At 29.4% G+C, this 13,517-nt stretch overlaps 1 protein-coding gene and 3 non-coding genes across 4 annotated transcripts in view; 3 read left to right on the top strand and 1 right to left on the bottom strand.

The window, feature by feature from the left end:
- LOC107450335 (zinc finger protein basonuclin-2) overlaps nucleotides 1-13,517 on the bottom strand; it is a 163,146-nt gene that overhangs the window by 68,256 nt on the left and 81,373 nt on the right. The gene's annotated exons all lie outside the window — the stretch shown is intronic.
- TRNAL-UAA (transfer RNA leucine (anticodon UAA)) lies at nucleotides 7,384-7,467 on the top strand. Its single transcript has one exon. It is a non-coding gene; the product is annotated as a tRNA-Leu (tRNA).
- TRNAL-UAA (transfer RNA leucine (anticodon UAA)) lies at nucleotides 8,070-8,153 on the top strand. The gene has a single exon. It is a non-coding gene; the product is annotated as a tRNA-Leu (tRNA).
- On the top strand, nucleotides 8,384-8,467 carry TRNAL-UAA (transfer RNA leucine (anticodon UAA)). Its single transcript has one exon. It is a non-coding gene; the product is annotated as a tRNA-Leu (tRNA).

Raw genomic sequence — 13,517 nt, 5'->3', positions numbered from 1 at the left:
ATTATTTATAACTTGCTACTCATAAATTGAAAAAAATATCATCTAAATTTAATTCCGTTTTGATTGCTTTAAACTACATGAATGTAGTTTTCGTTGCAAGTAGGATTTTTTAAAAATACTTTTCCCCACAAAATGGTGTTTTTTTTTCTTCCTTTTTTAAATAGATGGCATAAAATATCTTATATTTATGGCATAAAATAACTTACCTGTTTGTAGATTACTCAAAACTAGTCAACCCATTTAAAAACAAATCCCTACGTGCAAAGAAACTACGTGAACATTATGTCAAAATATGAAGTCAATCGTTTGAAAATTGTACTAATTAGAGATACAACAAGTAAGAATAAACGTAGTTTCGAGTAAATTCCGTTTAAATTTTTGTGATCAATTATCCACATAAACATATAAAATTTTGATACGAACTTTAATACATTAATACCAGGTCCATAAGATGCTTCTTCTCCATGATTTTTAATAGTCTCAAGTGCAAGTTTAGCTCTTTTTCTTTGTCGCTTCACATGTTTTTAGAGTAGCAGCCGAAATTTTGCAGTCATCTTCATTTCGAGCTTATTCTTTGGCTACATTTATTTTTAATTGTTCATGAACTGTCAATAGCTCTCTGTAATCTTCATTAAAATATTATTACAGCTAAATAAGTTGCAATTACAATTATTTACATTAAAAGTACCATTAATTCTTTTTCTAAAGCAATTTAAACGAATTATTTCAATAAAATAGAAAAAATAATATTTTTACTAAAATATTTTAATAGGAGTTAGAGCAAATCCGTTAAGCAACTGAGCGTACAAGTTCACGTGATCATACATGTCACAGCGTGTTCTGCACCGAACTCGACACATTATGCTGTAACTTTTACATTTTTTACGAAAATCAATACAATTTTTTAAAACAATAATTTTTCACGAATAAACTATCGACAAATGCAATAAACAATTTTTAATTTTCTGAAAATTTTAAAGCGTTGCTCCTTATTAAGTCGATCAAGAAAGCAACTGAAAGAGTTTTTAAGATTATTGAATTAAACCAGATTATTCTCTCGTAAAGGAGGCTAGTTTCCATATAACATGATACTTAAATTAAGCATAAAGTTTTGGGAAATCGGTAAAGTCAATACTCTTCCTTACCATTGAGAAATTAGGTAAAGAAGTTTTGGTATATTTTAAGTAATATTAATGGAATGGATTTACCAACTATCCTTCGGTAAGATTGCCTTCGTATATTTTACGAAAGATTTTCGAAAAAAATTTTCTTTTTAGATTTAGTAAATATGATTCTGTGTATTTTGTGTATTATTGACACAACAAATTTGATATTTAAATTGCGGTCCGAATTCATTTACTCAAACTCTTTGTTTTTTGGATAACAACTTTTTGTATAATTTGACGTTTACACTTACGTACATTTTGACGCATTGCTGACGTAAATATTATGTAAAATTAACGTATTCATTCCTACCTAGTAAGAAGAAGTTGGTAAAATAGTCGGAAAAAAAACGAATTTATTTATGCGTAATTTTACGTTTTTTGGATAACTATTTTTCCTATAATTCAACATTTCAGCTTTGCGTAAAGTTTACGAAAATGCTTCGGTAAATTTAAAGGTGAAATATTTTTGACGCAATTTTTGCCTAATTTTGACGTAAAATTGATGGTTTTCTGCTATCAGGGTTGTATAGCATATGTAAGAAACTGAACCCCTCCACAAACCAAAAGCCGTGATGGTGGTCTATTAGGGGATAATTTTAGATGCTTAAACTACTTAAGACACTGAGATAAATGACACAAGTAATGCGTTTTTCCAGGAATTATCTTTTCACCAGGCATTTTCTCTTAAGGTGAATATGATAACAATGAACAAAAGAGTTCAAGTGTTACTTTTTTATGCAAATGTCCCTTTTATTCTGAAAATAATACTTCCTCGAGTGTTGCCTCACATTTTTAAATGATAAGAAATGATAGTTTTTGAATAATAAAAAGTTTCAGAGTCAAATTTTTAAGTTATCTCTCCTCATAAACTATTAGATTGATCTCGTTCAAATACTGTAATTAATCATTTAAAATTACATAGTTAAAAACGATAAAAAAAAATTTTTGTATGTCTTGCAAGTCAATTTTTTTTCTTTACTATTAAATTAAATAATAAAAAACATATAAATAATTAATTTTTTGTGTGAAATTTTCTCTAATAAAACGAGTTTTATAACTGTGTGCAAAATGTTTTCAAATAAATCCGAAGATATGGTGATATGGAGAAAATGTAACACGAGTGCCGACTTTCAACCGCTTTCCTGACAAAATTATTGTGATTGCATTTTCTAGATTGCGGCAACTCCGTATATTTTGAGAATAAAAAGTACAAATACACAAAATAAAAAAGAAGTTTATTCGGAAAATATGCGTTTTTGTGTCTAGTATCTTAACTTTAGAATATTTAGTTTAGGTCCTTAAGCCTTAAAAATGGCATCTCAATGTGTGAAATACCAATCATTAAATCAAAAGTAATTAAGATGTTCCGTTTTTTTACTTTGCGCAATATATATTTACATTTATTTTGATGTTTCCAGGACGCTACACCACGGGAAAAACCTTTCATGATAAATTCTCTTTCACCTATATAAGTAAGAAATTTAGAGTATAGAGAGAGTGAGTTAAGATACGATTAAAGTAAAGCATGAAGCTTTAAATGCGAAAAAAAAAAATTCTTGTTTTCCAAGTATAAAAATGCAAACAAATTATGGCAGTACAATTATGCAAACTTTTATGGCTTCGTCATAATAGGAAATGATAATTTTTTTGCGAATAATATGCTATTTTTATAAATGCTGTAAGTTTGCAACTGTTACTCATGACTGTTAGTTCAAGTTTAGCCTATCTGAAGTTAGAGCTGACTACGCTTATTTTAAAAATGGTGCAAAACGTCAATATGGAGAAAAGCTACAGTTTTGTGAAAATGAAAATCGTTTGTGGTCTAATTTTTTATTATTTCGCCAATGCTGCATTACTTGGGCTCATAAAAATTTGCAAAAACTGAAAATAAGGCAGTGATTTTGATAATTCTTATCTAGGTGGAAAATGTCGTTAAATTGGCGATTTCAAAAAAAGTTTCATAGCTTTTAAAATATTTAAGTTATTTGTCCGTTCTAAAGCCGAGACAATTCTACACGGCAAGATTATCTAAATGGTTTAGAATCATTGCATTGCTTCAAGTATAAGGCACTTAAACTACGACTTTTTTTTATTTCATTTGGCGACAGAGCTTCGAAAAACAGTGTTATACAGAGCAGAAGTAGCCCCGCTTTGTTTACATTTTGATATTTGAAATAATTGTCTCGACATTTGAAACTATACTATACTCTCTCTTAATTTTCCTGAACTTACGTTTTTCGAAATTTTAATTTTTAAAATGGAAGGAAACAGAATTCGCCATGGAAAATTTTCATCCAGTATAGCTTCCCCTTAAATCTAAACAAATGCAAAATAAGCAGTTACCAAGTTTGTTTTTCGTAGAAAAGAGAAAAAAAGATAATAATGAAATTTTGAAAAGGATATAAGCAAAAATAAAATAAAGCAAAATATTATAAATATTTAAAAAAAAAAAAATAACATTCGTTTTTCGTATACATATTCTAGATTACCAGCTTCTGACGTGTGATCAAACTTTTCGCTTTGATAAATCCAAAAATTACCTTTAAAAATTATTTTTTTAAAAATATTCTAAAACAATAAGGATCGCTAAAAAACAGCCAAAAACTAACTAACAAGTAAAAAAGTGGGCAATCAAATGCACAAGCAATCAACAAACTTGTGCAAGAAATTATTTAAGATTTAAAGGTTGAACCACTTAAAACAATCATCAAGTAAAAACGGCATATCATAAAATATGTTTTTCTTTTTCATGTTATTTAATATTGTGTGATTCTAGGTTTATAGCCGCAGTAATAACAGAATAGGACGCAAGGATTCAAACTCCGTGACGAATTTTATTTTAGTTAAGAATGACAAAAGCACCGACCAAAAGATTTCAGATTCAAGTTTTTTTTTTTTTTTTTTTCAAGAAACAAAATTGTCTATTTTAAATTATGTTTTTTTATGCCTGTTTATTTTATCATCACTATTTTTTTTATGAATGTTTTTTTCCTACAATTCTTCGGCCTAATCGGTTGAAAAATTAAACGCATAGATAAAGACATTGTCTTGTGACTAGTATTTGGTTGACTGAATTTTGTATCGGCGTTTGGTGAAATAGAATTTGAAATAAATGCCATATGAGCATTTCTCGAACAGCTTACACAGATTTATTTATACTTCGAGCTCTGAAAACAATAAGGTTTAAACTTAATTCACAATAAACTTTCATTTCATATGTAATAACTGACATTGAACAGCCGACCCAAATCTGAGTTTACAACTATCAATCGCAGTTTTGTGATTTTGAACCCAACTTAGAAGACGAGGGAACTGCAGAATAAAGCATTGAACAAACTAGCCTTCGTCGAGATTTTCGTGAGGGAACTAACCCACATTTGCGTTACATACAGATGAAGACCACGAAAACCTTTCATAGTTAGACCGATGACAAAGAGAATATAAAACTTTTAGAGTAAGTTTATAATTCTGTCTAGTGACAGGAATAAACAAAAATTATTGCAAGATTGTCTAGTTTGAATTAAATTTTCTTTATGCCTGTGTAATTTTTTTGTATTTATTTGGATACTTTTTCCCAACAATTCTTGACTTAAATGTATTGAAATTTAAATATGGATATAAAGATATTGTTTAAATTAGGATGGCTTAATTTTTGCATCGAAGATTGCTGATATAGAATATGTTTAAAAAAAATGCAATGTTGGCAGTTCTCAAAAAGTGAGAGCATTACTCACGGCAGATTTTTTAAGCTTTGAAAAATGCTAAAGATTTTTAATATTTTCTGTTAAATTCAATAATTGTAAATCAGTAAATGAGTTAATTAATACATGGAAGCAAATAATTGACAAGATGAGTTAGTGAATCTTAAATAAAAGTAAATGAAAAATAACTTAATAATCATATAATTTGTAAAAAAAGTCGACGACCCAATTGTTTTTTTTTTAATTCTAACTTTAAAGCTGATAGAATTTTTTTGTAATTACATAAGATAACAAAACTAAGCTATCAAACTTCACACTCTTCTTCAAGCCAGTACCCTTTAAATGCGCCAACCTTTACAGAAAATAATAACTGAGCAAGTTATTGTGCCAATCACTGACCACACTCAACAAAAGAGCAGCACTACAAAAAGTGGCAATAATAAAGAAAACTTCGCCCGGCAAACAATACTCACAAAAACCAACTTTTATGGTTGCACAAATAGGCGGTGCATTAAAGTGCCCAGAGAAAGAGAAAGGGTGCCTGAAACACCAATGGTCTAGACAAAGGCGTGACATCAGTCATTCAGGCGGCACTTTATAATTTGGCTGTCGCGAGTGTCGAGTTAGAAAAATGAAGAGGGAGGACCATCAGATCATAAGATTCCATCCTTTCACCAACAGTGTCCAGTGTACCGTAGCGGTACACAAAAGAAGTATTCAATGGCGATCTTGTTACTGGACTTCATCCAGTTGAAAAAAAGGACAGAGAAAGTGTTTGGGCAATGGAGCATGGCAGAACTTAGGTCTATTGAAATCTTACACTGATAAGCATGGATGATTATTTTTCAGGGTTATTTTTGCAATCAGTCATTTTTTTTTTAAATCCAAGAAAAAAATAATCAGTTTTTATTAAAGTGCTTTTATAGTTGCAGTGCAAACAGGTAATTTTCAATAGAGCAATTTAAAATTTTAAAGTTATTGATTTCAATTTATTGAACATTTTTTAGGAATGGCTCATTGGAGCAACGATACATGAAAATGAAACGTGGGGATACGAATCTTACAATCGCCATGAACTTCCTTTTTACAGCGAGTGGATCATGTCCCCCCGACGCATTTGGAGTCAAGATCATAGCTAGGGATAAATAGAAAGTTAGACAAGTGTTTAAATCAGCTTTTTGCCTAACATATAATTTTATAACTCTCAATTGGAATAATATTTTAATTAAATTAAAAAAAACTTACATTTTCTAGTAAGATTATTGTTTTATACCGAATTACTTCCTTTCAATTGTGAAACCTGGCATTCTTTAATCTCTATCTTATCTATGCATGATAAGTTATTACATTTTACTTTATCTGGCTTATTTAGAAAGAAAAAGAAATTCTACAAAAGTAGTCGCGATTGCCGAGAGGTCTAAAGCACTTGATGCAACCGCTGGTTCCCCAAAAGTAGCATGGGTTCAAACCCTAGACCTGACATGACGTTTACTTTTGAGTATAGCAGTACAGATCGCAGAAAACATAGCACGTAAAACAAGGAATTTTTTTTGTCAGCCGCTTTGATGCATCATACTTTAATTTTATAAAAATTAAAACAAGTCCTAAATTTTTTAATTGAAATTCTAATCATTTTTTCAAAATTAAATTTATATTTAAAACTGTCCTGACTTTAACATTCCAAGAGAGCGTTGTTAGAATGGCTTACCCATTTAAGGCGCAAGGTTTAAAACCTGATTCTCGAAAGAGATTCTGGTTCAAACTCCACTACTGACATTATGACTTTTTTTAAGAACATTAATGCAGATCATGGAAAACATAGTGAATAAAACAGGAATCTTTTACTTATGTCTGTGTGTTTTTAACGAATAATTTGTTTGAAAGTTCGAAAAATAAAACCTAAATTTTAAATAAGAAATTTAATCCTTCTTTTTTTTATGAAATGGATATATTAAAGTTTGAAGCGGAACTCGCTTTAAAATTTTAACTCGACGTTGTCACATGGATCAAAAAAGAAAGGGTAGGTTCGAATTCAACATATTCGAACCTATCACAGGTCTCTTGATGCATAGAATAACATCATATTTGAAAATCAGAATAATATTATATTAATATATGAATAAATATTTTAATTTATATCATGATTAGATTTATAATTAAAACAGGACACATTCAATTAGTATAAATCCCACACTTAACAAAAGTTTTTCTTAAAGCCTTTTAGTGTGTGATTATATTTGAACACAAATTATAAGTAATCAAAAATAAAACAAATTATACCTAATATTAAAAAAAGAATTTTTGTTCTCTGTAGAGAATCATGATGATAATAATTTTTTCTTTAAGTAAAATAAAAATTTATTTTCCCTTTATATACTGATACTATAGTCAATAATCAATGCAGACGTGCAGAAACATTTAACTGCTTAGAAAATTTACTTCAGAACAAGAAACTAACAAAACTTAAATTTCTTTACGTGCAATGTGAATATACGAAATAAATTCTGGAAAAGTAGGTCAGGATGGCCGAGCGGTCTAAGGCGCCAGATTTAAGCTCTGGTTCTCGAAAGAGAGCGTGGGTTCGAACCCCACTTCTGACACTAGTCTTTTATTGATTTTTAGTGTATGACTGACTTTGGATCTATATAAATATCTTTAATTATACAAATTATATATAATTTTAAAAGAACTAANTAACTCGACGTTGTCACATGGATCAAAAAAGAAAGGGTAGGTTCGAATTCAACATATTCGAACCTATCACAGGTCTCTTGATGCATAGAATAACATCATATTTGAAAATCAGAATAATATTATATTAATATATGAATAAATATTTTAATTAATATCATGATTAGATTTATAATTAAAACAGGACACATTCAATTAGTATAAATCCCACACTTAACAAAAGTTTTTCTTAAAGCCTTTTAGTGTGTGATTATATTTGAAATAAAATAAAAAAAATTATACCTAATTTTAAAAAAAGAATTTTTGTTCTCTGTACAGAATCATGATGATAATAATTCTTTCTTTAAGTAAAATAAAAATTTATTTTTCCTTTATATACTGATACTATAGTCAATGCAGACATGCAGAAACATTTAACTGCTTAGAAAATTTACTTCAGAACGAGAAACTAACAAAACTTAAATTTCTTTACGTGCAATGTCAATATAGAAAATAAATTCTGGCAAAGTAAGTCAGGATGGCCGAGCGGTCTAAGGCGCCAGATTTAAGCTCTGGTTCTCGAAAGAGAGCGTGGGTTCGAACCCCACTTCTGACATTATCCTTTTATTACTTTTCAGTGTATGACTGACTTTGAATCTAAATTAATATTGTCTTTAATTGTAGAAAATCATGCATAAGAAAAAATTTATCCCTAAACAAGAAAAATCAGTGAGAAAATATTTTAATAAATAAATATTTTTCTATCCCTAAGCTTAAGAATAATATTTTATGAACAATGCATGCGAGCTGAAACTGTGTGTATAAAATCAACAAGGAAAGTTTCAAGTCAGGATGGCCGAGCGGTCTAAGGCGCCAGATTTAAGCTCTGGTTCTCGAAAGAGAGCGTGGGTTCGAACCCCACTTCTGACAATATATATTTTTATCTCTTCAATACATTATTTTTAAAAAAAATATATTTGCACTTATTTGTATTTATTTAAAAATTTTAAAAAAAAAAGAAAAGAACAGTTGTCCATTGCAATTTCTTTTATTTACAAGAACAATTATAGATAAATGTTTGAATAAAAATCTAACAATTTTTTAGTAACTATTATACTGTTTTCTATTATTAAAAACTAACAAAATATATTTTTACTTGCAATTAGAGTGTCAGAAAAATAAAAAATAAATGGGACAACGATGCCCCATACCCCAAAGGGACAAAAATGATTCTTATATTAACCATAAAATTTTAATTTAGCATTAAAGATAAAGTAGTCAATACAAGTAATTTTTAGATCGAAATCATTTTGCACTTGGAAAAGTTTAAAGTATCAAGCTATTAAGAAGCAATGCTTAAAAATTTGTAAAATATTCTAGACGAATCTCGAACTTGGCCAATCATTTATATTAAATATACAAACACACACACCCTAAAAAAAAAAAAAATAGAATTACCTTTTAAAAATTAAGTATCAAAAATATTGAATAAAATATAATAGAAATAACAAACAAAAAAAAAAACTTTTAAGTGGATACGGAAATAAATTTTACCCATTTTAGATGGATACTACATAACTTTATAATATTAATGCATTTCTAATAGGAATACTCAAAATTTTTATTTCTATTAAAAAAAAAAAAAAATTGTCAGAATTTACAAATGAAATCATAAAGACCTAACATTAAATAGTGTAATAGATTTTCTTTTATGGCGACAAATAAAATTCTAGACATTTCATATTGGCAAAATATCCTTTCCTTTACTTCTTTCAAGTGATGGCTTTGAGAATCAGTTGGCGGTATTGATTTAGCGAGAAAATTAATTAAAAGCACAATAGGTGGTAACCCGACAGATTTTACCAAAGAATGTTTTAATTAATAGATACATTTCTATAAGTCTCCCCGTCTATATGACAATGAGACAAATTAAATATCTTCGTAAACAAACTTCAACTTAAAATTTCTTAAACAAGTTACTATTTAAAAATACATTTAATGCTCAATAATACTGTGTATTCTGTTATTTATATATTAATGTATTATTACTTATCATAGAAATATTTAATGCGTTGATTAATAAGTACATATCAATAAATGTCTGGAAAGGTCAATGAGACAAATAAAATGTCTTCGTAGGCAAACTTCAACATTAAAATTTTTAAACAAGTTATTATTTAAAAATACATTTAATATTCAATGATATTGTGTATTCGATTAATTTCATTTTAAGGTATTATTACTTATCAAACAGAATATTTATTTCCATTAAAATTTATATGAGGGGTGCGATTTTAAAATCAGTTGGATCTGAGTCTGAAAGGGTTAAAGTGAATCTAGAGGGGAAGTCACTTACTTCTACAGGTGACTCAAGCTTGTAAGCTCACTTTTACATGTGAAAACTTAAATTACATACAAAATTAAATACATTAATTAAAAATTTAATATGACAATTTTCTTTCTTTTTATCAGATTTTTTTGTACGTGATTGAATTCTTGGTTGAATTTTTAATTTTTTTTTNATTATTAAACTACAGAATACCTTTGAAAAAGGTATAAAATAAAGGGGTCGCTTTATTTGAGTAGAAGAAATAACGCTTGACAATTTTTAGAACTTCAATGAATTTCTCCTTAAAATTTTAAAGCATTAAAATGATGCGATTTGTAGTTTTTAGTAAGTAATTTAAGACTACACGTTTATCAGATTTTTAATTCTTTTGAAACATAATCTTATGCAGATTAAATTGAGGAAACACGATTTAGAGGACCCTTAAATTTTCGTTTAAAGTTAATTGCATAAAAATTAAGATACTTGCTAAAATTCTAAAATTAATAAATGTTAACTACTTAAATAAACATTCCCGCAATAGTCCATTGTGGGCTAGGGGGTCATAAAGGCTTAGGCTCTAAAGTTTCAAAATCAACGACATGATTGTAGAAATAAGGTCAGCACTGCGTATAGGCCGCCTTTACTTCCCAGACAAGCTGATACCCATTGATCTGAAGCAGGGTAGGATTCAAGCTGCTACCTGGGATCGAACCCGAATTTTGAACTATTTAAATATTTTTCAAAATTTTTTGATTGCAGAATTGCAGTGGCATAATTTTGTGAGAAGAAAATAATAGAGAATCTAAAAAACAGCTCGCTTTACATCTCAAATTTTGATTAGGGTGATAGTCTTATATTTTACATGTATCGAAATATAGTGCCAAATAGATTAATAATCCATTATCAGTTTATTTTTGAAAAGGATTAAAATCATATTTAAAATTTTCCCTCCCTGTCTCCCCCCATTCGACAGTAAAGTTTGAATGATAAAGGAAACAGCAAAGGAGAAGATAGCATTTTCAAATATGTTGTTTCATACATAATTGCAACACATGTCTGCGTTATATCTTTTAAAAACACTGCTAAATAAATTTTTTCTTTCTTTCAAATCTATACGCTGGTAATTCGGAACACATATTCTTTTATAAGTTCGATGCATGGAACAAAGCAGAATTAAATGTTGTCTCAAGATTTAGCTGAAGACAGATTCTGGTCTTCAAAAAATGGGATGACAAATCAAGATCCTGATGTTATCAAAGATGTTAGGGTTTGAGGGGGGGGGGCAATGGGGGACATCCAACACCTGGAAGTCCGTATATCTTGGACCATCAATAAAACGCTTTACTAGGTGTTACCTTCAAACAGGGATGAAACCTAGAAATGAAATACCTATCATTAATGACCATAAAGCTCGCCGGGTCAGTTGCTTCGTAATGAGTTTATTGACTGGGATGATCTGGGGCCCGGCCAAGGGGGGCTGATCAGGACCACGCCCTCATCGCGCCCTACAGGAATCCCACCACAGTGGATAGTACATGAATCATCTTCAAGTAAGTCTTTGGGCAACACTTTTAAGGTCTTAATTAATTTATCTATCTGTGAATCACAACATCGATGAAAAAGCGTTTATAAAGAAATGATCGATAGTTCGTCTTCTGAAAATTCAATATGTGTAAGATCGATCGATATCATTCCCCATATTGGAAGACATTAATCCTGCGAAGATATTAAGTCATATTTAAAGCAAAATAATTTTTTCCTCTCCGTGCCCTAACGAAGCACTTTTTTCTTCATTCCCCTCCCCCTGCTGCGTATCGCTTTCCTTTCTGTGTTGATCAATATTAGATTGGTATGATAAAAAAATTAAATTGAAACTTTGATTTTCTGGAGAAAAAAACAACAACAAAAACAACAATATTACAAATGTTTTGAACAGATATATTTCAGAATTATTACAATAGCTTCACTTTTAGAGAGGAAAGAAAAATTCATGGGGGGGCGGGGGATGGCATCAAGTATAGAACGTAAGAGGTTTTAAAATTTATATGAGCCACCCGACTCAGCAAAATGCAGTTTCTACAGATTCTACGCATTTCGTTTTAATATAATTGATAGTTCACGTCATTAAACATTGGGAAGTAAATAAAATCTTTTTAATCGATAAGGACGGAAAGCAAGTCATAAATCATCATGAACTAATTTTAAAATTAACGAATAAAAAATAATATATAAGTGGCTTTCCAAAAATACAGTAAACAAAAGACTTAATACCACAATGGAAATGTTGCACCTGTATTTTGCCCATGATTTCCTGATACATAACAGAATTTCAAACTCTGAATTTATTATTCATATTACCATCAATTTATGATATTATAAGTGTTTTTATGAATAATAAACCGAACTAAATCCAGATTTCTGGTAGAACTATATGTTAGTTTTTAGAAGAATTAAATGTTAATTTTTAGAAGAACTAAATGCTTATTCGAGGATTAAAATGTTAATTTTTACAATAATTGAGTTACAAAAAAGATATAAGTGGGGAAATAAAAACTAAAATTTAGGGAAATAAAAACTACATAATTGTTTAGTAATAAAAAATCTTTTTTTTTTTGTAGCATTAAATGCTAATTTTTAGTTAATCTGAATCTAAATATTTGAGTTGTAAGCAAACAAGCGTACACTGATAAAGTTGTCTCAAACGCGTCCACAAAATGCTTAAATTTTTCTTCAAACGAATGCTGAATTAACTAAATCCCGTAGTACGCATATGAAGTAACAAAATAACGACGAAAATAAACATAAAACCACGCAAAGCATACAAGTATGAAATATTTTATGAAAAATTAACATTTCTAATGTGTGAAAGCGAGAGCATAATATTTATCAAAACGGAAAACAAATTACAACCAGTAACAAAGCTACGCCAACAATAGGAGCACTTATAAATAAAAGATCTTTCTCACCACAACGACTTTGGCGATAGGCTGTGGTGATTATTTCTTCCATTTTTAAAGTTGAAATAAAATGACTTCCATTTTGGTCGAGAAATTGTTTTCTCACTCGTTTATTACAAAAACATAGCCAAGTCATAAGACGGGGAGAACGCATAAAACCCCAAAGTACCCCGTTTTATTTAAAGTCTCCTTCTTTCTAATTACTTCCTTTAAAAAATTCCTCAAAGGGCCAATATTACAAAGAAAGTGATACACAAAAGGCTTTCTTAATGAAAAAGGTGAAGTCATCAAGAAAAGCGCCAAAACTCCGCCTTACGCCAGAGAACTATCGTTAGGACAGGTATGCCGGAAGATCTTGGTTTATATATAATCTAATTTTTTTTAAGATGTTGCACAGTGATTATTATAAAGAGAAGTAAACAATTATACGCCAATCTTTCTTTTTAGTTCCAATTTTTTCCTCGTTTTTTTTTCTTTCATTTTTCTTATGCACGAAGGATATGAATTTTCACTTTTTCTTTGTTGCGTTTAATGGAATAGTTTCGCCGACAAGCTTCCCCCTTTAACAAACAAAAGATATTTCGCCTTTTTCATCACTGCACCGTCTTATCGCAATTTTTAATTTTTTTGGCGGTTTTTTATCTTGATCAAAATGCCTGAGTGAGACAATTTTTGGCCTTTTCATTATTGAGTT

Source organism: Parasteatoda tepidariorum, chromosome 7 (assembly GCF_043381705.1).
Source record: "Parasteatoda tepidariorum isolate YZ-2023 chromosome 7, CAS_Ptep_4.0, whole genome shotgun sequence".
Lineage (NCBI taxonomy): Eukaryota > Metazoa > Arthropoda > Arachnida > Araneae > Theridiidae > Parasteatoda > Parasteatoda tepidariorum.
The sequence above is the reverse complement of the archived record's forward strand: the minus strand, read 5'-3'. Positions and strand labels throughout refer to the sequence as shown.